Genomic DNA, 26036 nt, shown 5'->3' with positions numbered 1-26036 from the left:
ACTTGTGCAGGAGCCTCATGGGTCTCTAGCATTCACTTGCTCCCTCCCCACCCCAGTTCCTTACAGGACAGAGTGTAAAGTCCCCTTCCTTGCTTGGAGTTGCTCAGTGGATTGACGCTGCTTCTAGAATCTCTACCAAGAGTTATCCCTGACAGGTAGGCTCTAGCCTACCTCACTCTGCACCTGGAAAACAACTCCTGGTGGAGTGCAGCTGACTCTCTGACCTTGGATGAGACATCAAAATCTTCCCTGCCTCACCATCCAACTTCTCAGAAATTTGTCCTTGCCAATAACAACCTGTTTTCCCTCATAGAACTGGTCGAAATGTACAGCAATAGATTTATTTGTGTGCAAATTCATTCTATGTCCTCCTTTTCCAGTAGACAGAAAAATCCATGAAGTCAGGAGACGTGAGGTTTTTATTTCCCACTGGTACCCAGTACAGTATCCAGCTCCACAGCAGATGGTCAAATATTTGCTGAACGCTACTGCAAGCATTTTAATCTCCCTGTCTTCTGTAACAGGATGACCATATGACCCAGTTTGCTGATAAGGTCCTTACTCGCACCTGCTGCCCTTGCACAGTGACTGTAATGTCTGGCTTGGACTCTCCTGGGCTCATTGATAAGTAAAATAGTCACATTACTTATAAGGAAGCTGAGATTCAGAGAGATGGAGGAGTTATGTGCCATAAAGTCATCCTCAAGTCCCCTGTGGGAGTAAGGACACAGTATTGCTGTCACCCCATCCAACCACACACAAACTTATTTTCTGTTTTTCTGTTTGAAAACACACCTGCTTAGTATAAATGAATGGGCTCACGGTCAAGGCCACGCTAACTGATGCTTATGTAACAGCAGCAGCTTGTCACACCAGCCTTCTCGCACCTAAGAACACTAGTCAGCACTCCAGAAGCATGCTCAGGGCCATTTTATTAGCGATAGGTTTTGGGGGGTTTTTTTTTGATACCAGGGATCCAACTCAGGACCTTGCACTTACATGACAGCCGCTGGAACCACTGAGCTAAATCCCCGGCCCCATCAGGGCCATTTTAAAGATTGAAATCACCAACAAAAGTACAAAAGTGTTAAAACTGTGGCATTAAACAGACCATGAAACACACACTTGGTTACCATGAGGGTGCTGGAATCAGAAGGCAAAGCTCCACCATGCTCAACCTTGGCTGGGAAATTCACCTCTTTGGCCCCGCTGCTTATCTACAAATAACCACAAAAGCAGCAGAAGTGTTGATTTGAGGGTGACAAATAAACATCAGCAGACACTCGGTGGCAGTGGACACTGCCCAGGACCAACAGGGGTACACTCACGAACCTCAGTCCACCTCCTCCTCAATCATGTCTGAAAAATCCGAGGCAGCTGCGATCGAGAAAGTGGAAATTAAAGGAGACAAAATCCCAGAGATAAATCCACTGCCCTGTAAAGAAGTGATGGAACAGGAGAAGCACGCGGGCAGACTGTCTTGGGCCAAATGCCGTGAGATGTGCACCATGCCTAACTAACCCTCCTGTTCAATTTTGCAAGATGGGATGTGACTGGGTCGAGTTGAAATGGCTGTGCTGTCCCTTTCACATCGAAGAGAGGAGAACTATTGACAACCTGCCTGTCTGGCTGCCGGGGACAAGAGCTTGCCGGTTGATGGAAGAGGAAACAAGGTGGCACGACCATGAAACGTAAAGTGAAATCCAGTCTGGGCCAAAATGTCCTCCAGACTGTAAAATGCAGTTCAATCCAAAGTGACCTTTGTCTTCCAAATGATTTTGATCATTGGCCTGCAAAACATTTTAATACATAAATGAAAAGTTTTAAAACCTGAAACAATACTAGCAAGTGATGAATCCTCCAATACAAAATCAGTAGATAATGAGGGTAGCTCATCTCGGGTTCCACAGTGCTGTAAAGTGAGAAGAGACCTCAGATGATGTCCAACTTCACCGCTTATGACCATTCCTTAGACAGGGCTCACCTACCTACCATTGCTTTACTCAGGTTGAGTGTAATGATTACAACTCCCTCAGGTTACCAGCTTCCCAATGTGCCAACAGAAAGTGCAGCATTCAGGAAGAAAAACTTCATGAAGTAGACAGGAGGTTGAGGCAGGGAGATGGAAAGTTTGAGCCCAGCCTGGGCAACTTAGTGATTCAGCAAGACCTTGTCTCGAAATAAGAAAAAATTTAAAAAGGGCTGGAGATATAGCTCAGTGGGAAGGTCCTGGATTCAATTTCCATAGGGCAAAAAGTAAAATTTTCTTCAAAGCCAGTAATTATAAATCCAAGGCAGCAATGGCATGGTGGAAAGATGTGGAAGAGGAGAGCTCCTCACCCCAAGGCACTCAGGAAGCAGAGAGAGGAGGAAAGAGTCGGAGACAAGAATCCAGGCTCTGATCACGCCCCTGGGATCACCTCCCACCAGGCCCCACCTGCTCACTGCACATTCAGCCAGGGACTCACGGACAGGTGCAGCCACTGAGCACAATGCCCCAGGATCCAATCACCTCCCAAAAGCCCCACTTCTGAATAGAGACTTTGGGGGAACATTTTAGATCTATACCGTAACATACATCACGTGTGAATAAACCTCCACTTGCTTTTTCTCTTGTTAATCTGTCTTTTGCAGTCTAATTTGCAAAGTCCTAGTCAAAAAACCTGAGCGGAGAGAGCGAAAAGAATTATTTCTTTTTCTCACCATACATTACATTGCAGCCAGTTATGGTAAAACAGACCTGCAACCCCAGCATTCTGGGAGGTTGAGGCAGGAGGATCAGAAGCTCAAGCCCAGCCTGGGCAACTTAGCAAGACCTTGTCTCAAAATGAATTTTTTTTAAAAAAAGGACTGGAGATGTAGCTCAGCGCAGAGGCTCTGAGTTCAACCTCCAGGGCTACAAAAGAAAAAAGAAGCCACAGTTGTGAGGTGCCTTGTGGCCTCACTTGTTCATAGTCTATTTCTTTTTTTTTTTTAATTCTTTTATTGGTACATCTGAGGTATACAATACGTTTGCATTTCTCATTGGGTGCTTGTACCCGCACATGATGTAGCTTGGTTTCGTGGTCTATTTCTTACTGTGTGTTCCCTCACACAATCGCAGCCCTGTATCAAAATCAAGGAATTAAAACTGATCCATACTATTATAAAATCGGCAGGTCCTCTTCAAATTTCACTAATTATAGCAATAATGTCCTTTACTATAAGAAAATTAATTTGTTTCCATTGTGTGGGAGCCAATCCAAAACTGCTTATGGTATTGACTCATTCTATCTCTCTGACAGTTTTAGTCTGGGATAGTCCTTCATCTTTTTTCTGCCCTGTTGGTTTTTATGACCTTGAAATTTTTTGAAGAGTATTGGAAAAATGTAAAAAAAAAAAGTTATTTTGTAGAATGTCTCTCCATTTGGGTTTATCTATCATCTCTTTGCAGAGGGATTTGGGCTATGCATTTTTTGCAGAGATTTCAAAGGAGTGATGTTATGCCTCATATCAGAAGGTGCTTGTCTTCAGTTTGTGTCATTAATGGAGCTGTTACCTTTGAGCACCAGGAGAAAACTGAATCTGCCTGGTGAGTTAGTGGATTTTTACTTGTCACTTAAATTCCAAAGCATTTCAGACAAAAATTTCAAAGCATTTCACTAATGAGACCACTTTCTACTCACTGCATTTTTATTGCATATTTTAGAGATTTTATGTGGGGGTTCCTCTATTTTCTGCCTTTTTAATTATTCATTCTGTTATTAATATCATGTTTCTAGCACTTTTCCTTTTTATCTTATAATATGATACAGGAGGGGTGTGTGATCATGAGTTACTTTAGGCAACCTTGAAGAAGGTGTGAGGTCTAGGTAAACTGATTCATATATATAAATTTTTCTATATTTTATTAGTGAGATGAACTGTGTCATTTGGTTGATCTACGAATGCTACTTTGAGTAATACCTCCTTAGTAATAGAGTAATACCTGTTGTGGTAACACAGTCTATAAACTCATGACAAGATTAAGATGTTAACATGCACATTTAATTGCCGAGACTCAAACAAGATTAACGGGGTGATACAAAGTGCAAATAAAATGTGCAAGTCAGAAAAGACACAGCATCTATGAACAACCCTGACCAAAATGATTAGATGAGAGAAAAGTTGGAAGCGTCCTAATTGCTTACTTGTCAGGAAAACACGAAATTTTAAATCTACACAAGCAGCTGCCCCAGAAATTTGACCTTGACAAATTACTTCTTCCACCCTATTCTGTAATAAAACTAGCATACCAAAAAAGGTACAAATAAAAACGCATACCAATTTGCCTGAACTTGTGACTATGTTCAAATAACACACCAAATATCCCATGTGAAGACAGACTTATTGGACAAAGAGCCAAATATATATATATATATATAGTAGTCCATACTTTGATTTTAAGTTCTTTGCAGAGTAAATGCTGCCTAGAAATTATTTTGAAGAACTGACTGAATGTGTTACCTGAAAAATATGCATACATCTTTCACAGCTGCTGCTGGTATAGTACCTGAAACTCGATGACCGGCTGATTCCTTCCACTCTCCTTGTGCCCAAGGGGTTGATGACCCACTGAAAATGCATCAGAGCCTGTCACCCGCTGCCCTAAACTTTCAAAGCCATCTCCCTGCCTCTGGAAAAAAGCATTATTACAGCCACGACCAAAGCCCAGCACCTCTGGGGTCCAGCCTGGGCTCCTCTCTGCCGCACTCCTCCTCCCCTTCCCAGCATACCCACGCCTCTACCCGTGTCACCCCCAGCTCCCTCCCAGGGTGATCTTCACCCAGGCCTCCCTTCAAATGTTAGCTCCTCTCTAGACTGAGGCTCCCTGTCCTACCCTGCTTTATTGTCTTAATGGTACTTTCATAATTGTAAATCACTCCAGGAATTTAGCCATTCATTTATTTTCTGGGTCATCGGTCACAAAAGAAGTTTTATGCCACCGTGTTTGGTTCACCACTGGCTCCTCCATGTCAAGACTCGGGCCCAGCATACGTACAGAAACCTACTAAATGTTTGTGGAACGAATAACTGGACAAACACCTCACTTTCCACCCAACAAAATACATCCACGCGCGCACAGGTATGCACACATGCATGCACACAGGTAAGTCAGCACTGACCTTAGGTTAGAAGGACCAGTTCAGCTTTTGAAATTCCCAATGTGCTGGTGATGCCAAGTCTCCTGCAGTCCTTGTACTGACCTGCTTAGCTGACTGTGACTAAGTCAGAAGCCCAGGCAAGGAGTCCAGCTATCTACCACCTTCAGCTTGGAGCCTGGATAAGATGAGGCCCTTGGGCAGCCTCAGATGCTCCACTGGAGCTGCTGATCTTGTCTGGAAGGAGCCAGGGACACGCCCAGGGGGTGAGAGTCACAGTGACCAGTGAGCACATGCAAAGCCCTGAGGCCTCCAGGAACAAGCTCCCTCTCTGCACCCAGAGGCATTGGGAGGAAGAGAGAGCATGCAGGTTGGCAGGGCTTAGGAGGCAGCCAAGGTCTGAATGTGGCTCCCAAAGTTTGGGGGTTGGAAAATGAATCCTCACAGTAAGTGTTGGGAGCCAGGACCTTAAAGGCAATTAAATCACAAAATCTCTGCCTTCCTGCCTTCTGGAATAGATTCCTGTGGTAATCTCAGAAACTGGTTTGTTGCAGAAGCAAGTTTGCCCCCCTGGCTTGCCTCGTCTGTCTGTCTGTCTGTCTCTCTTGTCCTTCCACATTCTGCCATGGGGTGACAAAGCAAGAAGGCCCAGGCTAGAAGCCAGCACCTTGATCTTGGACATCCCAGCCTCTACAACTGCAAGAAGTTAATTTCTTTTCTTTATAAATAATCCAATCTGTGGTTTTTCCGTTCTAGCAACACAGAAGGGACTAAGACAAAGCCTGGCAAATGGGGCAAGGGTCCTGAGCAGCTGGTTGAGGAGCAAGGGCAGGGTAAGGAAGGAGAACCAGGAGGTAGGTTGGGAAACTTCACAGAAAGTGCCAGAGGCAGGCTGTTCTTACCTAGGGAAAGGGCCAAGAAAAGGGAAGGCAGAGGTCAGGGCCAGCTCCCTCCTGAGCTCAGTCAGTGTCTCCCTGCAGAGCATCTCCTGGCTTTGCTGGCCAGATGTTTGATGCTGATGTGTGGAGAAGGCACCACATGTACACCACAGGCTCAGGCTCTGAGACTCACAGGATGAGTGTTCTTCAGCCTCCTGTTCCACCATAAATTCAGGTCCCTGCCTCCTAACCCAAAGCCCCTCCCAAACACACCCAGGGTGGTCTGTTCTTCCTCAGAATCAAAGACTTTTTCTTTTTCTTTCAGTACTAGAGATTAAACCCAGGGCCTTCACTCTGAGCTACTTCTCTAGCCTTTTTCCTTTCTTTCTTTCTTTCTTTCTTTCTTTTTTCATTCTGAGACAAGGTTTTGGTAAGTTGCCCACACTGAGCCAGAACTTTCGATCCTCCTGCCTCAGTCTGCCAGAGTGCCGGGATTACTGGTTTGTGCCACCACATCTGGCTCATCCTGACTTTTTGTTGTTTTCTGTTGGTTGGTTGGTTGGTTGGTTGGTTTCTGCTGCTGGGGACTGAACCTAGGGCTTGGTACAGGTTAAGCAGCCACTTTACCACTGAGCTAAAGAGGACACCAACCTAAATCCTGACTTTAAATACACAATTTATGTAGGTTTTTATATTAGAATACAATAATTTTTTTTATATTAGAAACCATCCCCCACCACATCACAAAGGACTTTTGGCCCCTCTGGGACTCTAAGAGATTGAAAGAAAGGAGTGCAGAGGGTTCTAACGTAGGGTGGGGCGCGTGGTGGCTGGGAAAACCAAATGTCCCTCTGGCTCTACACCAGCACATCAAGAGCAAGTGATTGCCTAGAAATAAACAGTCGTAGAAGTCGAGGGACGTGACCTTGGCTTTCACTGGCTACGTGACGTGGCAGGTCATGCACAGAAAAGACCCCACGCTGCCACCTGCCCAGCACAAAATACATTCTGGATTTCCACCAGGACTTTGGGAAAGGTTACTCTCAGTGTGTAAAATACTGCACCACACATCTCAGAAGAAGGCAGCTTCTAAAAATATAACCATGTAATTTGCATGTTGTTTTTGTTTTTTATTTTTGATACGGGGATGGAACTCAGGACCTTCCTTGAGCTGGTGAGGCAGGTGCCGGAACCACTGAACCAAATCCCCAGCCCATTTGCATGTTTTTGAAGCAGAACTTTCTCAAACAATCCCCGGAACATAGGGATCGGTGGGTCATTTCCATACTGCATGGCTTCTGTTTTCCAGGTTTTTTTCTTTTCAGCAAGCCAGACTTTCCTTCTTAAACTTTAATTCAAGGAAAGAAATCACAATGCACCACCAAAGCACTAGTCTCCGCAGCAGCAAATTAGAGAGGGCTAATTTGTGGGCAAGACTGTACCCTATTATCTGTACCTTGTCACTTTAATTTTGCACAATCCAAACCCGGCAATTCTCTTCGATTTTCCTTCTCCGCAAAGCCGAATGTTAGCCTTCACACTGGGTTTCATGGAGTCCAAAATAAAACAAGCCCACATTAAACAAAACAGCCACATAAAACCTTTCCTTCGTATATGGACAAAAAGACTTTCAGAAGGATTTTTTTAAAGCACTAAGCAGTCTTGGTGATGTTTTAAAATATCCGTTTTAAAACAGAGGAATTTTTTCCTGCATTATTCTAGGGTGGACAAGAACATTTTTCCCTTTCACAAAACCAGTGAGGTTGTTACTTGAAATCTGTACACTGTAACACGTTGCTGAAATATCTCCAGTATTGGAAATGCCATGCACAGAAGGATAAACAAAGTGTGGTATTTATATACAATGGAGTACTACTCTGTCATAAACAAGGTCAAAATTTAAGTCACTTGTAGGAAAATGAATGTACCTTGACACCATAATACTACATGAAATAAGTCAGACACAGATTAAATATCACATGGTTTCTCATGTGAGAAGCTCAAAGTATAAATAATTTAAAGAGCAAAATTTAAAAAAAAAACATGACAGGAAACAGAGGTAGACCTTTATAAAGATGGGAAGGAGATAGAGGAATAGAGGGAGGAGGAGGGAGAAGAGGGGAAGGGGAAATAAAAATAATTGAGATCTGATATACCTATGTACCAACTCCCTACAATGTCTGTGTGCAACAGGTGCTACACATACTGATAAAAAAAAGCATGAGTGACGGGTTGGGCTTGGAGAACTAGCATCTGGATCCCCGGATCCAGCCCTTACCATCAGGAATCCCAGTCGTTCAACCACAGGAAACAGGCTGGCAGACTGTAGCAGAATCAAACACTTCCACCTTGGCTTACAGGTTTATAGAAGCATGAACCACAGGCCCCTCCAGCCCCCCAAGATTATGTATGCACCCTCAGGCACAAGCTACCTTCTTCAGTCCAAAATGAATCATTTAAACAGTGTTGCCGTGTCACCCAATTTCCAAACTCTCAGCTCCTTCCCATGCCATTGGCATCGCTTGACATTCAGAGCAGAGCTCCAGCTCTTCCATCTCCCAGGAAGTGAAGCTGTAAGTATCCATCACTGGCGCTCTCATTCGGCAAATGATTTGCTCTGAACTATTAGCGCCAGGGGAGGGCTGGGCACAGGTTATCACAGCAGCACGGTGTAGAAACACATGACAGACAGGGGAATGCAAGCTCTTTAACAACTCAGAAGGTAATTGGAATTCAGGGCTCATCCCCTCACCATAAATCCACACTTTGCAGCTGTCATCGGAGCCAAGACTAAGCTAAGAAGGATGCCCATTGCAGGAGTGCTTCCTTCCACAGCTGTCAGCTTCCTGCCATAGTCATCAGTGTCACTTCAAGCACGGGGATCCTCAGCAGGGGAGACCTGGCAGAGCTGAGCTCTGGCGGACTCTGTCTATCAAATAGGAAATGGGACTGGGAAAGGCACAGCCCAGGAGGGTGCCCCAAGGAAACTGCTCTTCGTACAACATGGTTTTTTAAATCTTTTCTGAAGCACTGGGGATTAAACCCAGGGCCTCGAGCATGCTATGTGTGCTAGGCAAGCCTCAGACACTGACCCAGACCACCAACTTCCACCTTTTTTTTCTGACTCAGGTACATAGAAGCCCAGGGACAGACTGAAGCAAGTGATGCCCTAGTCCCTCAGTGGACCTCAAGCCCCACCCACTTTGAATGGCCTACGTTTCAGATGGTTCTACAAGTGTTTTTATGAGGTTTGATTAAAAAAAATATATGATGAACGCTGCAGCTGAGTGCTATCCAATAGAAAGGCAGGCTCATAAAAACATCACAGTGTGTCCTTGTCCACCTTATTCACCAGAGCTGGGACCGTGCAACTTCTGGCTCTTCCCCAAGGTCAAAGTGATCATGAAAGGTTGGTATTTTGAATTGATTTAGAAGGTTGAGGCAGCCATGACAGCAACACAAAAGATGCTCAGGAAAGAGGACTTCCAGACTGCTTCAGAAAATGACAAGAACAATGGGGCAAGTGTGTTCAAAGCGAGGGGGGAGTATTTTGAGAGGGATTCAAGGCAATGTATTTTTTACTGTTAATTTTTAAAAATTTAAACATTCACTGTGTTTTTCAATCACACCTTGTATTTCAAATCCTTTTCACTGGTCCACAGTTTGAACACATCACAGTCACTGACTCAATAAAAGATCAAGGAAATGTCAAACACTTGTGCTAAAGTCCAAATGGGACTACTGCTTTGTTTCCTTTGCAAATGGAAACCAAGCATCAGTTCTTTGAGCCATAGGGTGCTCACCATCCATCCTCCAATCTTCTGTTTCTGTCTCCAGGTGCTGAGGGCCCTGAACTTCTCAAAAGAAAAGAGGACCTGGTGTTGACATCAGTCTTGGAGACTGGGTGCCTAGGCCAAGACCCCAAACTGACATGGTGGCCACAAAGACACTGTCCCAACTGAATACGTTGTAGAGGAATGTGAACGCCCTTGGACAGGAGTGGCTATATATGACAAGGAATTACAGTGATCTGCTAAAGGATAAAACAAAATACAGTTACACTAAATAAAAGACCCTTAAGGTGTACCAGTATGAGCCAGTAAGTATATGTACCTCTTTTCTAAAACCCTTAGAAGATGGGCCGGGGATTTAGCTCAGTGATTTTGCTGCCTGCTGCTCAAGCTCAAGGACCTGAGTTCGATCCCTGGTACCAAAAAAAAAAAAAACCCTTAGAAGAAGACAGGGTTTATGCCAGATAGTGCCTGTGGCCTTTGTCACCCACAGAAGGACCCAAGAGTGGCTAGTCTCTAAGGACTGAGCAATACAGAGCCCTCAGCTGCAGGATGGTTGCAGCTGATGTTTGATTCCAGGTGCCTCTTCAGAAACCAGCTGGAGCCCGCAAGGCCCCATGGATCACCTAGGAGGCAACAAATGGCTGTACTAGAAGGAGCCATTTGGGATCACAATTTGCAGGGCTAAGTATTCTGGGGCCTAAGGGCAGCAATGAGGCCCCCAGTGTAAGAAAGCCAGAAGCCCAAAGGTGGTGGGGCGAGATGCAGGAGGGGGTCTCACCCTGAGAATGCACCCCGTGGTAGAAAGAGAACTATAAACTCCTCACACAAAGGAGCCCAAGGGGACTGTGCACTGAGGTACTGAAGAACTCAGGCTCGTACCAGGGAGGCACAGTGTTTTCAAATGAGAAATGTACCTGTTTTATCTCAACTTCTAAAAGAAAGTCTGCAGCCCGGGGAGGTTGAAGAACTCTAGGGAAAATAAAATATTCCAAGATGGTAAGCTTTTATTAAAAGGCAAAAAAGTTGTTCTTTCCTTCCTTCCTTCCTCATACATGGCTCCAGACTTTTAAAAAAATAAATAGAGGGAAACTGCTACTCCAGAGCCAAACATCTCTTTAACCCAAGTTCTCCCAGGGTGAGCACCCCCCCCCCACACACACACACAACGTGGCAGAAGGCAGCAAGGAAGGTCCCTCAGGAGTCCCAGTAAAGCAGTATTAACCTTTGAGTGCTAGCATATTAAAAAAAAACCCCAGAAACAGCCACTGAATACGGAATCACAGAGCTGCAAAGAAATTCTAGTTTGCAGGTCCTACAGCCATCGGAACTCCCGGCTGAGACTGCTCCCGTATGTAAAGAAAGAATGAGTGGTCAGAGCAGAGGTGGCCAAGCACGAAGCCCAGCTCCATCACAGGAAGTGTGAGTCCCACCACCGCCCGATCCAGGCCTCCACATCCGAATGCCAAGTGTAAGAGGATGAGGAATCCAGGGGCTCTGGCCGGACTTCCTCATCACATTGGCCAGCTCCTCTCGCTGTGATTCCAAGCACTCTCCAGACTACAACACTGCTTCCCCCAAATTTGCCTACAGTAGGGAAGAAATCTGCTAGTCAGGCAGGCCCAGTGGTGTTGATTACAATTCTCACAGTCAGTCACCCATCTGGCCTCGGGGTCCCCAGTCCCAAGACACCTGCTGATGGCACCAGCCTCTGGGAAGTGGTTGTGCTCTTGTGGACCAGTGGTTGGTCTTCCAAGCCTATTTGCAAGCAAGGTCACCTGGTGAGGGTTGCTGGGACAAACTCCAGGCTTTCTGTTGGCTGGGGAGCCCTGCATCACCACCCACTTCACCCTCATCTCCTACCAAGGCCCCACCTCCGCAGTTTCCAGGTCCATAACTGGAAAACGTCTCACTTGAAAGACCTGTCTACAGGAAAAAGGCCAAAGTTGTTCATGACATTGTTTTTCTCTTTAAAACGTTTTATTTTAAAGCAATCTCAAATTTACCCCTCCCCCCAAATTAGCAACTATATTCTAAGGCATCTTCTATCTTCCTGGGGCCACGAGAGGAACCTGCAAATCTGATGCTCTACCCTCCCATTAATACTTTATTAAGGTGCATTTCCTCCATTATCCCAAAAGAAGCATCACCAAAACTTCAAAATGAACATTTAATGCGCATTCCATGTGCTCCTCAGACTGTCTTTACACGGCACCAAATATCCCCAAATGCACTTTATACCAAACGGATCCAGCTCAGACTTCCACAGTGCTTTTCGCTGTTCTGCCTCTTCAGTCTCCTGCATTCTCAAACACTTCCCTCAGTCTCCCCGTGATTGTTCTGACCCAACCACCCGTGAGGATGACCAACTGGTCACTTTGCAGAGTGCCTCTCATTTGGGATTCAGAAGCTGCTTCCTCTGATTGGATTCAGGTTGCACAGGTTGGGGGGGAAGCACAGAAAAATGAGACTGCAAATTTTTCCTTGCACATCGAGTGGTGTGGATTTTGATTCATCTCACTGACGATACTCCTGTTCCCTGGCTTCTGGGCTTGTCTTTTATACTTAGCTCCCCACATGTCCACAGAGATCTCCCTGCCCGGCCCAAGGTCAGAGGGGAAGATGAGGGCACTGGACATGGCTTAGCATGCACCTCTCTATGTCCTCTGGTGGTCCATGAGCTACCTCTTTGGGGGAGTCTCCAAGGATGGCCACAGTAGCTGGTTGGCAGAGAGATATTTACAGACATGGGACAGAATGGTGGGAAGGCAAAAAGACAAAAAAGAGATAAGCTGTGTTCACTTTTCCACGTGAGAAAGGTCCCCTTTCATTCATTCATTTACTCGTGCCATGGCATTGATGGGACACCTGTCCTTTTTAGCCACAGGGACCCCAGTTCATACTGGACTGCTGCTCGGCCAATATAGACTGGAAAATATATATTGGTCAATGCTCTGCCCCAAAGGCAGCAATCTGTAGTTTGCAGAAATATTGTACCTAAACACTTATGAGACAGCAGTGAGAAGGAGATGTTTGACCTGAGCCAGGCTGAGAAGGAAAGAGTCCAGCACAAGAAATCACTCAACCCAAGCTGGCTGTCCGGGACCTCACAGTAGACGTAGGTAAGACCCCAGGTCAGACTGGGAGCACAGGTGGGCTGCAGGAGACGGGAGACTGAAGAAGGAGTAGACAGGCTGGACCTGAAAGGTCCTCAGTACCTGGCAAGAGCCCGTGGCTCATCCCCTATCCACGGGGACCGCGGGGGCCTGGAAGCCAAGGAACCAGAGCAATCAGACATGTTTACTACAATGAGGAAGGGCAACAAGGGGGAACAGAAGGAAAGGAAGATCTAGGGGATGGTAAGGGTCATCCAGAGCAGAGGCTGACAGCACCCATGGGTTCCTGGGAGGGCGTGAGAAGTGGAGAGGAGGGAATAATCCAAGTCCAAGGGGTTCCTGGATTCATGCAAGGTGGTGGGGTGCCCTAGACCAGGAGGAGATGAGTAGTCGTAAATGACTTAGTACTTCTGGACATGAAACCAATTTCCCAGTCTCTTAAACACGGGGCCCTAATGAATTATTTATACTCACCGAGTCCTAGAATGTTGCAAGCACAAAGGATGTTGGTATGGGTGGAAATCATGGCATGCTGGGTTTCAGCCCTGGTTATTTTAACTACACCTGAGTTTCCAGTGTTACTGTAGTATCTGTTGTGGGCATAGCTGGGAGTGGTTCTTTGTATTGGAAAGAGAGGCTGAACTGTCTTTCAAGACTCGTTCACCTTTCCCATTTTCTTACCATGTGCCACTTCTATTTCCCCCGTCATTTTCAAGAATGTCAGTCAGAGCAATCCACTGTTGGCTTAATTTTATAGCACACATCTCATATACTACTCTTTTAAGTAAATTCTGACTGATTTTGGTTTTAGAACTTTATGAGATCCTTGGGGAAAACTGAAAACACTATAAAAACACTGAAAAGCTAAACTTAGACACTGTACATATTTTCATTAGGTTTACATATTGGAAGATGCAAACCCAATGTTTGGTTGGAGTCTAGAAGCAATTATGGCTCCTCTCGCTCTACGTTATTTTTGTTTTGTTTTGTTAACGTAAAGCAAGCACCTCTATTACTTCTCATTTTAAACTACTTCTATATATGCCCAATAAGCAAATCTTCAGGTCTCAAGCAGGTGACAGGGACTTTCCAAGTGAAATCTATGCAGTGCACCAATGAATAAAAACAACCACAGATCAGGCCGGGGATTTAGCTCAGTGGTTCCGCAGCCTGCTTCGCAAGCACAAGGACCGGAGTTCGATCCCTGGAACAAAAAAAAAAATACAACCACAGATCCTTGCCCACCACTTTTTAATCCACAGGGAGAAAAAATGCAATAGTATCATAATTTTTTTTTTCCTGGTACCGGGGATTGAACTCGGGTCCTTGCACTTCGGCGATATCATAATTCTTTTGTGGGCCACCTTAGTCTTTTCTCGTTCGCGAAATGCTTCCTTTTATTAGCCTACATCTTTTTGTGCGCCTTGTCAAGCTCACTCGGCTGCACTTTGCTGTTGTTCTCAGTGAGAATAGCAGGCGTTTTCAGGGTCACATCGCAAAGGGACATCGACAGAGGACCTTGAGGCAGATACCTCAGGCTCCCTCGGCCCTTCCACAATATTACCCAGCCAGCCTAAAGCCACTTGAATACCTCTGAGCCTCCTTCCTCCCTGTGTACAGTGAAGACAATGATGAGCTCACCTGAGAGGAAGTACTGGAAGGTGAAATTGCAGAACGCATGTGACAGCTTCTAACTTCGTGCCTTCAGTAATTTTCAACAGTTAAAAACATGATCCTCTGGCTAACATAAAATAAATATACATCAAAGGCAATTCTCTCACTGAGGTTGTCGTGGGGATTAAACAATTTCAAATCTGCAAGTTACTCGACACAAAAGTGTGTTCCAAAAACTGCTAGTTCGCCGGGGATTTAGCTCAGTGGTTTCGCTGCCCGCTGCGCAAGATCAAGGACCCGAGTTCGATCCCCAGTACCAAAAAACTGCTAGTTCCCGTCCCCTCCCTGGTGTGAGGAGTGCCAATTCATCTCACAGAAGCACAGCTATCGACTTAGGGACAAAAGCTTCTGGGGACGATCCAGCGCCAGCTTTTTAATAGGGCTCAAGTTGGGTTCGTCTCTGTCTCCACAGCAGGATGGGAACCACACTTACTGGGGGAGCTTCGCGTTGTCACTGAGATGCAAACACAAGACACCAGACAGCACGCGCCACTCCGGTCTGGGCGCTCAGGTTGGCACACAGCAAGCTGCCTTAACTTAAATGGGCACCAACCTCACTGGAAAGCCGACACGCCTCAGGATGCAGGGAGAAGACAGCCTCAGAATCTTGTCCCCATACCACACTGTGCTGTATGAACCATGAAGCCACAAAGGGTGAGTTAAAAGAAAAAGACATGGAAAAAGAAGCCAGGTGTGATGATGCACACCTGCAATCCCAGCCCTCTGGGAGGCTGAGGCAGGAGGGATGCAAATTTAAGCCCAGCCCAGGCAACTTAGTGAGACCCTGTCTAAAAAAAAAAAAATCACAGAGAGAATGCCGTAGGTTTAATCCCCAGTACCTCACCAAAAAAAAAAAAAAAAAAAATCTCACCCAGCAGCAGATGCATCCTTAAAAAGGACAAACTTTATTTTTTTCTTCTCATCTATTTACCAATTCTTAAAATTTCATAAAATCATTGCAGGGTGTAAATGCCAATGACAAAACATTTTAACTAAAATATATATTTTTCAGCCCCTGGGAGTTGCTGGCAGAAATTAAATACCACATCAAATATAAAATGTCCATCTGAAAAGCTCACAAACTCTGCATAAACCCTGCATGGGGGTAGGAAAGGGTGGAGATCACAGGTCACCCTTCCCTGCCACTCGAGGACACTGGATAAGGCGCATCTGAAGACAGCCAGGAAGTCAAACCTGTGACTGCGGCAGAGGCAGCACACAAACTCCTGCCAGCCTCTTATCTCTGCTCCCAGATCCTCTTCCTGTCAGGAAGAGCTAAGATTTAAACCACTTTTTAAAAGGGTAAAGGAAACCTTCCTTCTTTAGGACTGAAGAGAAAGCCCATTTTCTTCAACCTGGGTTCAATACAGGCAGAGTTTTCAAGACAAAACTCCTAAGGATTTTACAAAGGACTTAGGAGGAACGAAGCTCCATCTCAGCCGGATCCAGAACTTTGGCTCTTAGAATTCAAAGTGACTTCCGTCTAAATGGCCGCCGCTTTGCCTCTAGGTGGCGCTGCACGCAGAGGCTGTCCTCAAGCAACCCTCCAGCGCCTTTCTGGCCCAGGAAGCCGGGGTAAGAGTGAAAGGGTCCAGGAAGTGGGAAGCAGGAGCCTGGCTCCCTCTACTCTGGTTCATGCGACCAGCAGGGTCCTCTAAGCTCATGCCAGAAACTTGTTGCTGCATAAAACATAGTTTGAGCCAGGTATGGTGGTGCACGCCAGTAATCCCAGCACCCTAGGAGGCCAAGGAGGGAGGATCACAAATTCAAGCCCAGTCTGGACAACATAAAATTAAAGACCTTGTCTCAAAATAAAAAATTAATACAGGGCCTGGAGATGTTGCTCATTGTGAAGGCCCAGGGTTCGATTTCCAGTAAGGCGAACAAGGCCCATGTGTCACAGATGAAATATGGAAATTGAAGTGTTAGGGTTCAGGATACGCTACCCCAAAACTTGGCACCTTGGCATTGGACTAAACAGTAAGGGCAAGGAGGCCACTCCCACGCTTCCCTCACCCCCTCTTCCCAGAAGTGAGTCATAAAACTGGGAAGGATTTTTGACCATCCCTGAGCAGGTCATGAGACCTCGGAGGAGAGGTGACCTCCCTCTACCTGGAGGAAAGGACCTGCAGCCACAGATGACAAAGAGGCCCAGAGCACGAGGGCCCTGTGGAGCACCCCCCACCGAGTACTTTTAGGGGGGCAACCTATTACCCAGTCACAACCGGAAAGGCGAAAGTTTCCTCCAACCTGCAGGTCTCCCTTTCTTGGGGAGGCTCAGGAGCAACATCAACCCACAGTAAGTGTGTTGTTGATCTGTCTTTTGTTCTAAAGGTCTCCACCACGAACCCAGGGATGGGTGAGACAGGGGTATACTCCTCCGCTTCCGTACAGAGGCGAGGAAGTTACCAGCAGCTTCTGTGATTTTCCCCTGCATGCAAGAGTAGGGACGGTGGCCTGTGAGGAACGCCCTTTCCTGTAATCTGGATCCGAAATGTCCCAGAGGCCCTAGTGTTAAGTGCTGCTGGGAGGCAGTGGGACCTTCAAGAGGCAGAACCTAGCAGGAAGAAGTTGTGCCCCTCAAAGGGATCACGGTACTGCAGCCTCTTCCTGTTCGTTCCTTCTTTCTCTCTCTCTCTCCCACCATGAGGTAAGCAGTTTACTCCACTACCCACTCACTGCCATGAAGACCTGCCCTTGTCACAGGCCCAAAACCCACAGGGTCAGCCTCACGTGGTCTGAAACTGTGAACCAAATAAACCTTTCCTCTTTTCAAGCTGATGACCTCAAGTACCTTGTCACAGTAATAGAAAGTTCATCAACACAACCATGTAGGAAGAAACAACAGGAAGAAATTAGAGAGACTCAAAAAAGTTGTTTTCCTGGCCTATATAACTGGAGGGATGACAGGACCCATTTCAAGCCAGTAAGACATCAGAGGAGGTTTACTGGGGATTTCTGGGAAGGCTTCCATTTTTCTGATTAAAAAGGACAAAGTGAGAAGAGAGCTGATGGTGTTTTTCCTCCTTCTTTCTTGTTCAGTGTGTGAAGACAGGCTGTCTGGTGCTACAGCAGCCATCTTGACACTATGAGGTGCAAGCAAAAGATAAAAGGCTGGCATAGTAAAAGTGGAGGAATAGAAAGAAAGAGTTTGGGTCCTTGATGACATCCTCCAGTTACATAATGAGTATGAGGCCACCTGCCTCTGGGCTTCTGGTTAACAATAAATGTCTTCACATAATAACATTGTCAACTCTTTCCTACTGTTCCTCACCCAGAACAACACACTTCTCTGAATATTTCAAAATCAACATGATATACTTTACATAGCTCCTGTCTTCTTCCACAAATTATCTCCACATTGTTTCCAAGCTGAAGTCATGCTGAAAATTTTAAAAAATCATTTAAATGGCCACCTAGGAAGACAGTATGGCACCTTCTTATGTTTGTGCTCCAAGGTATTTGCCCAAATGAGTTGAAAATATCCACTCAGAAACCTGGACACAAGCTCCACCTGGGCAATATAGTGACCTAGGAGATCCTGGATCAAAAATAAAAGGCAGCCTGGGGCTGTAGCTCAGTGCAAAGGCCCTGGGTTCGATTCTCAGGACACCACACACACACACACCATGGAGACGACAGGAACTGCCAGAAATCTGGGGACCCGTAGGAGGGTAGGACATAATCTGGTCAGGCATCGGGACCTCTAAGGCGATGACGTTCTTCTCTGTGACGCTCTAATGGTGGGTTCCTGCCATTATGTGATTGTTAACACCACAGAATGTAAGCACACAGCATGAATCTTGGTGACGTGCATGCAGCAATTTGGGGCTGTACCCATCCGCCCTCTCTGGACCACACTCCTCACCAGCACAGAGACCCATCTCTGACCTCTGGGTGGCTCCCTCATCTTCCTCAGACTCGGGCCCCTCCCTGCATCCCAGGTTCTCTTTCCTCCTGCACCCCCAGGATGCTCAGTTATTTTTACCTCTGATAATGACATCCCTGGCAGAAAAAAGTATCCTTTGGATGCTTCTCTATGTCTCTGGAATTAACATCCTAGTAAATAACGAATCCCCAGGCCATTCCTGTTGTTTCCATAAACGTTCCTATCCCCAGGACAATTCCCTTTTCTTTTTGTGGTAGTACTCGGGATTGAACCTAGGACCTTTACACTGAACCACATCCTCAGCCCTTTTTCGTTTTTTCCTTTGAGACAGGGTCTCACTGAATTGTCCAGGCTGGGCTTGAACTTGGATTCTCCTGCCTCAGCCTTCCAGGTGTGCCCCCCACACCCGCTCACCACAACCCCGTTAGACAACCCTGCCTGGGAGGCCCATGGGCTTAGCCACTGCTGGGCTACACCTCTGCTACGCACACAGAGCAAGCTTTTCAAACTGCACACCCCAGCCCCTCCAGTTTCGCCTGTCTTTTTTCTACAGTTTCCTTTGGGGTTTGGAAGACTGGCTTAAAACTGGAGTTCTAAAGAGACTGCAGTTGTAACTGGGCAACTGTTACTTGATTAGAAAAAATAGCTAGTTGAAAAAATTCAGCTACTGCTTCACTGTCATTTCCCTTCTTTCTCTCTTTTTTTCCTCCTTTCTCTTTTATATCTGCTGAATAATTTGGAAATGGCACATGACCAGGAGTCCTCATCAAATGCATGGACTCCATGAAACCTGCCAGAAGAAAGCATTTGCTGAGCAAACACTCCTTGGCGAGAAGTCACTGTGGCCAGCTCAGTGGAGCATTGGTAAGGAAGCCACCAGCTGGGCCACCGAAAAGGTTTTGAGACAGCATAATTCTGAGCGATAAGATTTTGTCTGAATGAACCCTTCCCAAGAGTAAAATACGGGTGTTTTTAATACAAATGAATCACCAACAATTGCTCCCAAATGTCAGGCTTTCTCTCACCTCCCAGCCTTTGTACACATGGTTCCTCTGCCTGGAAAAGCCACCCCCACCCCTCCACCAGCCTCAGCCACGCCCCTTCCCCATCTCTGTCTGTCACACCCATGTGCCTTATTCGGGATCCAGCAGGAAAGCTAGTGTTTTGGAAACACTTCCAGGTTTCCCAGTGGTCATGCAGCTCTTCTCCCTACCCCAGACTGCCTGGTACCTACCTCCCCGCACCCAGTGACTGTGGCATCTGTCTGCAGAGGGCTCGAGAGGACAGGGCCTCTCTGTGACAGTCTGCTGCGTAGACTGGGTCATCAACAGATGTCTGCTCAATGCGTGAGTCACAGAAGAGAGAAGCACACAAACAAACTCTATGCCCAGCCTGCCTGTGGGGCTTTAAAAAGCCTGCACCCGAAGTCTTTCTCAGCAAGAAGTATTTTCCAGCCTGGCAAAGTATTAACATGCAGCATGTGCCTCAATGAGCACAAAAATAAGCCCCCAAACTTTAACTCTAGGGAACGCTTGTTTATCTGCAGTTACTCTTTCCAATCACAAAGAAGAGCGCGCGCGCGCACACACACACACACACACAAAATTACAGGTCTTTGAAATAAAACAAATGCACTCCCAGGTTGCTCTGATGGACACAAATACCTGTAATGAGATAAAATGCACAGGGTCTCCAATGCTACCTCACAGTCAACGTTCCTGCATTTCACATCTTCGGCACCCACAAAGCAGAGCAACTTGGATGCATTCACTGGACACTGGGACCCAGGCCGTCAGGCTCTTTAGTGGGAATTAGGAAGTCAGGAAGATAGGTGACTGCTGTCCCAGTCCTTAACACACAGCCTGCTGGAATGGCAGCCCTGTCAGTCCTCTTTCGGCACTTCAAAGCTTTGCAAGGGCCACCCATGTCCGGTTAAGTCTCGGGGTCAGTGCACATGCTGCTCTGCTCAAGTGGGTCAGCCCAGCTGTTCCCAACAGCTGTCCTCTAGCAAGTTGGCCTCGAGAGGGCTGACCTCAAAAGCAGGGATCAAAATTCGTCCAGGGAAGCTGCTGTCCTAATAAGGAAAATGCCAACACATCCTCCCCTTATCAGCAATTCCCAGTGTACTGCAGCTACCGCAGGACCAGGAAATGAAGTTCATGCTGCAGAGCTGAGATAGCATTGGCTTTGGGGGGTTTTTTTGCAAGCTGCTTTGAAGACCTTATTATTTACTCACTGCATCTTAGGGCTCATTCCATCACTCCAGACACTTGGTGTCCTTCCTGGTCCAGGTGGGGTGTCACACCCCATTAGGTTTAGAACAACGGGCTCTTTTTCTAGTGGCTAGTGAGAAACAACAGTGGAGTGGGAGAAACCTGCGCGGTCAGAGTCCGTTATCTTTTCTCTCTACGTGTAATTTCCCATCCTGCTTGCATATGTGAAAGGTTTCCATTTGATGAGACACTGATTTCAATAAGGTGAACAAGTAAGGGGCCTGCCACCATGAGACTGAAAATAATGTAACTGAAAGAAAAGTCAAAGTAGGGCTGGAGATTTAGCTCAGTGGTTTCGCCGCCCATTGTGCAAGCGCAAGGACCCGAGTTCAATCCCCGGTACCGAAAAGAAAAGTAAAAGTAGCAAGAAAGTCAGAAAAAGTCTTCTTCTTTTCCACATCTTTAAAATGCACTTTTGCATAGAAGATCTCGAGTCCGAGTTGAAAATTTGATGACTCGCTAATAATCAGGAAAGTGTAAATAAAAGTAACATTAAGATACCATGTTCGCCCCTCCAGATGGACAATACTTAAAGAATTCAACAATATCAAGAATCAATAATAATATGGAACAAATAAGGCCTTACATATGCTGCTGAATGTGGGGTGTTAATTACCACAGCCAGTGTGCAGAAAAATTTGGTAATTTATAATAAATCTGAATAAATTCCATGGGGCTTTTACTTGGCATCTAGAATAACCATAAATGTGCTTAGGATTTCATGCACAAAACTGTTCACTAAAGAATGATTTTTTAATAGGGAAATTAGAAACAACCTACACATCTATTGATAGATAAAATATGATAATCTTAAGATAACACAATGTATTCTCAGCTTTCCATTACTCTAACAAATGCTTGAGATAAATGAAATTACAAAGAGGAAAATTTTATCTGGGCTCACAGCTTTGGAGGGTCGAATCAATGGTGTGGGCCTCATTGCCTTTGGGCCTGGGTTGAGGCAGCACATCATGGCACCCAAGGCCAAACAGACAGATGAAGGAGACGGGAAAGGGTCCCAATATTCCTCCAAGGACATGTGCCCCGTGACATCACGTCCTTACATTAGGCCCTGCCTCCTGCAGGTTCCACCAGCTCCTAGTAGTGGCACAGACTAGAGACTAAGGCACAGAGACCACTGGAGGCCAAAGACCTAAACCACAGTACCCAATACATAGCAGTTATAGGAATGAAGTACAGTTATAAATATGACTGAATCCAAAAGCCCTAATAATGAATGGACAAAGCAAGATGTAGAACACTGCAGTATTTCAGTACCAGATCATTTATGCAAATTACAAACTAAATTATATACTGCTCATTGTGAACTTGTGTGTGTGTAAAATCAGTGCTCCAACAGGCAAGGGTGATCCCCCTCCCCCAGGGTACATCTGACAGTGTCTGCAGAAATTTTTCTTTATCACAACTCAGGCAGGGGGTGTAGTAGAAACCAATGGATGTGCTGATAAGCACTTTAGAAGGCAAGATATAGTTCTCCATGAACAAAGAATTACCTACCATACAATGTCAATAGCACTGAGCTTGAGTATGCCCTAGAAATCGGGAACACAGTTGTTTTTTACATTTTAATTATTTAACTAGAAAACCTCCTGGCATGGATATATTGCTTATCCAACCGGAGTAAGGGCCCAACTCCAAAACACAAAATGTCATGTCTCCTCTTCCTTTCAAAAAACAAAAAGTCACATTGGCTTCTGATGTACACTTTTATCCCCCGAGAAAAACCTGAGAGGTTAAAACGCTCCCAACATCCGACATGTCTTTGGTGTTCTTCAACACTATGGCCAAACACACAAGGATCCCTTCCCATTCTCAGGGGCACCTTCTCCATTTCCGTCTCCCTTTGTTCCTCCCCACCACCATTCTAGTTTCTGTCAAAGGCATCAGTTGGCTGGTTAGTGAATACAAGTCGGTATTTCTTTTGAAAAATTACTGGTACATTTTGTTTTGGTAAACTGAGTCATGCTGAATCATGGTAAACTAAAGGAGGTCACTCCATAAAAGACCTTACTAAGGAAACTTAAGTGAAGTTTTCTATCACATAATAATCTCAGGCTAATTTATCTGTTCCATTTAGCAGTAATGACTATATATCAGGTTCTATAGAAGATATTAAACATATTAAATTTTCTTTATAACTTTTAAAAGCTTTTATTTTGATTAAGGCATGTTTGCAGTACATAATATGACCAACTTCAATGAAGAAAAGGGTCCCATTTTACAAACCCATGTACTCATTCTGATCAAACTGACTCTAGATTCATACACGTCAAGTCAAAAGGAAAAAACATCTATCAGTAACTCTCAGACATACTGAGGCAGGGACCAAAGTAGATCAGTAACTCTGGAGATTTTTTTAAAACAGATATCACACCAGTAGTCACCAGCAATTAGGGATAGGGTGGGACCATAAGACTATAAAGAAATAGCTCCGTGGAATTTCTCTGTAGTCCTCGGACAGTTCTTTATCTTGACTGTGGTCATGGTTACAAGAATCAACATAAGCAATAAATTTTATTTTATTGTATAATATTGCATAGATGAATAAACACACTCCAACATAGAACAGGTGCACATAAAATCTAGTGTGACCCTAATAAGTTCTACACTTTGGTTCACTGTATTGTGAAAATATCATTTTCGGGTTTTGACCATGTTGTAGTTAATATAAGTTGTCACCACTGAGAAGGCTGGATTGAGAGGCCTTTATGTACTTTCCCCCTTTAATGTCTTGTAAGTTAAATTACTTCACATATTTTCTTAAAATGTAGATGAAAATAAAAAATGTCTCATCTGAAAAGTGTTCAATACCATATGTCATTGGGGAATTGCAAATTACAGTAAGAGTGAGATTTCACTTTGTATCTACTAGAATGGCTAAAATAAAAAATATTGACAGCACAAAGGCTGAGGGGGTCTCATTCATTGCTGATGGGATGAAGACAGGTGGAATGTAATGAAACTAAACATACTCTTACCATATGATCTAACAATCACACACCTTGGTATCTACCCAAATAAGTTCAAAACTTATGTTCATACAAAAACCTACAAGTACATATTTGCAGAAGCCTTATTCTTCAGTGACAAAATTCAAAAGCATGCAAGATGTCCTTCAACAGATGAATGGATAAATAAACTGTGGTCTATTATTGCTATTATTACTACTATTCCACACAATGGAACTGTACCAGGCAACAGAAAGATAGTAAGGAGATAGTAAGGCATAGAAAAGGCACAGATGAATCTTAAATGCATATTTCTAAAGAAAAGAAGCAGTCTGAAAAGGCCACAGATATGATTCCAGCTGTATGACATTCTGGACAAGGTAGACTTATATATAGTAATTACATCAGTAGTTGCCATGAGTTTGGCCATAGGGAGAGGGATGCAGGTAAAACGCAGAGGATTTTTAGGATAGTGAAACTATTCTGGATGACAGTAGAATGGTAGATACATGATGCTCTGCCTTTGTCAATACACAGAACTGCCCAAAACAAAAAGTGAATGCTAATGTAAAAGATGGATGGAAGGCCAGGCAAGATGAGGCACACCTGTAATCCTAGTACTTGAAGGCTAAGGTATGAGGATTGCCATGAGTTTGAGGCCAGCTTAGGCTACAGAGTAAGTTCAAGGCCAGCCTGGACTACAGAGCAAGACCTTGTCTCAAAAAGAAAATTAAAGGATGGATGTTAGTGAATAATAATTTATGAGTAGTGGCTCATCAAATGCGAACAGTTATGCAAGATGTTACCATGAGGGAAAGTTGTGTAGGGAGAAGGGCATATGGGTCTCTGTACTTCATGCACAATTTTTCTGTTAACTTAAAACAACATATATTCATTTAAAATATATATAAATTTTAAAATATTAACTTCAAGAATTGTGCCAAATCTATTCATAAGCAAAGCACACTTGATAAATAACAGCTAAAACCACATTGGAGCTACATTGGACAGCTACATTGGAGTTGACATCCACAGTCCTGTGTCCTCATGTTCCCCATATTAAAGAAAACAGCCATCCTGCAAGAGAGGTAAAATAATGCTTGAAGCTGCTCTGAAGGACGCATAAAGCCCTACAAATACAGGTTTAACTCTAATACCTTCCAAGTTTACACACTATATATACATAATGAACTTCCCAGGAAGAATCCAAGCAGTTTGGCTACATGATTATGTATCTCTTTCTACAACATGTTGGGGGGAAAACAGCAATGAACCCAAATAATCCCCCTGCCTCTCTCTCTCCAACACACTTCAGAGATGCTGCTGTTAGTGAGGGGTGGAAAAAAATAGCAGAACATTATTTGCCCACCAAAGATCACTGCAGCATTACTGACAACAGCCAAGGGCCAGGGGCATGAATACAGAAACTGTGGTAATATATACATAATGGAATATTATTCAGCCTTGAAAAAAGAAATCCTGTTTGTACTTGTGGGTAAACCTGGAGGACATTATATTAAGTGAAATAAGCCATATTAGTACAGGTAGCACAATGAGGACTAGGAGACCACTTCCCTCCATCCACTTGAGTTTGGGCAACATCCCTGAGCCAATTCTGCTTCCACTGTGCACTCTGGGACAGGCATGCTTATTGATAGCCTCTACTCAGGTTGATTCAGCACTCTGTGAATCATTCCTGCCAATCTTACCTAGAGACCCAATGGAAGGCACTTCCGGGGCGGGGCATACCTCCTTAGAAATCCAAAAGCCTGGTTTATCGGTATGTTCTTTGCTTTTCCTGTTGTCCTGGCTCTACTTTTCCTTTTGTGCCACATTTTTGTTTCTGCTGGCACAGATCTGCCCTGAGCACTTCTTCCTGTGATCATCAGTAAATGTAGCTGCTTTTCTTTCACCATTGGATGTACGCTTGCAGTTCTTTGCTCACTGTACACAAAGGCCTGGAATCTTATCTGTAGGATCCAGCCGACGGTATCTCAAGCAGTCAGGCTCTTTGGAAACAGAAAATAGAATGCTGGCTGCCAGGGGCTGAGTTATTCACTGGGTACAGCATTTGGTCACGAAAGATGAAAACATACCCAAGATCTGCTGCACCCCAACACACACACAGTTAATGTCAATGTATTGCTCATGTACAAATAGCCAAGACTGTAAATTTTAAATTGCCTATTTTTTTTACCACAATACTTTTTTAAATAAAAGAACAGTGGTGAGCATGGTTTCCATAGCATAATCTGACCATGACTCCACAAGACTGTTCAAACGGGGGACCTGGAGCTCAGCACAAGGAAATCTAGCAATCCGATGC

General features: G+C 44.9%; 1 protein-coding gene across 10 annotated transcripts in view; it reads right to left on the bottom strand.

The window, feature by feature from the left end:
- Positions 1 to 26036, bottom strand: part of Elmo1 (engulfment and cell motility 1) — a 578859-nt gene that overhangs the window by 509198 nt on the left and 43625 nt on the right. The window contains exon 1 of one of the 10 annotated variants that reach the window (XM_087195835.1): positions 20133 to 20371. The exons of the other annotated variants lie outside the window; for them this stretch is intronic. The gene's annotated coding sequence lies outside the window, so the exon portion shown is untranslated. Of the gene's footprint in view, positions 1 to 20132; positions 20372 to 26036 lie in introns of those variants that run through there. 10 annotated transcript variants of the gene reach the window in all.

Source organism: Heterocephalus glaber, unplaced genomic scaffold (genome assembly GCF_053883595.1).
Source record: "Heterocephalus glaber isolate CG9 unplaced genomic scaffold, H.glaber_assembly_v1.0 deba00001610, whole genome shotgun sequence".
Lineage (NCBI taxonomy): Eukaryota > Metazoa > Chordata > Mammalia > Rodentia > Bathyergidae > Heterocephalus > Heterocephalus glaber.
This window is presented reverse-complemented; position numbering and strand designations above follow the sequence as displayed.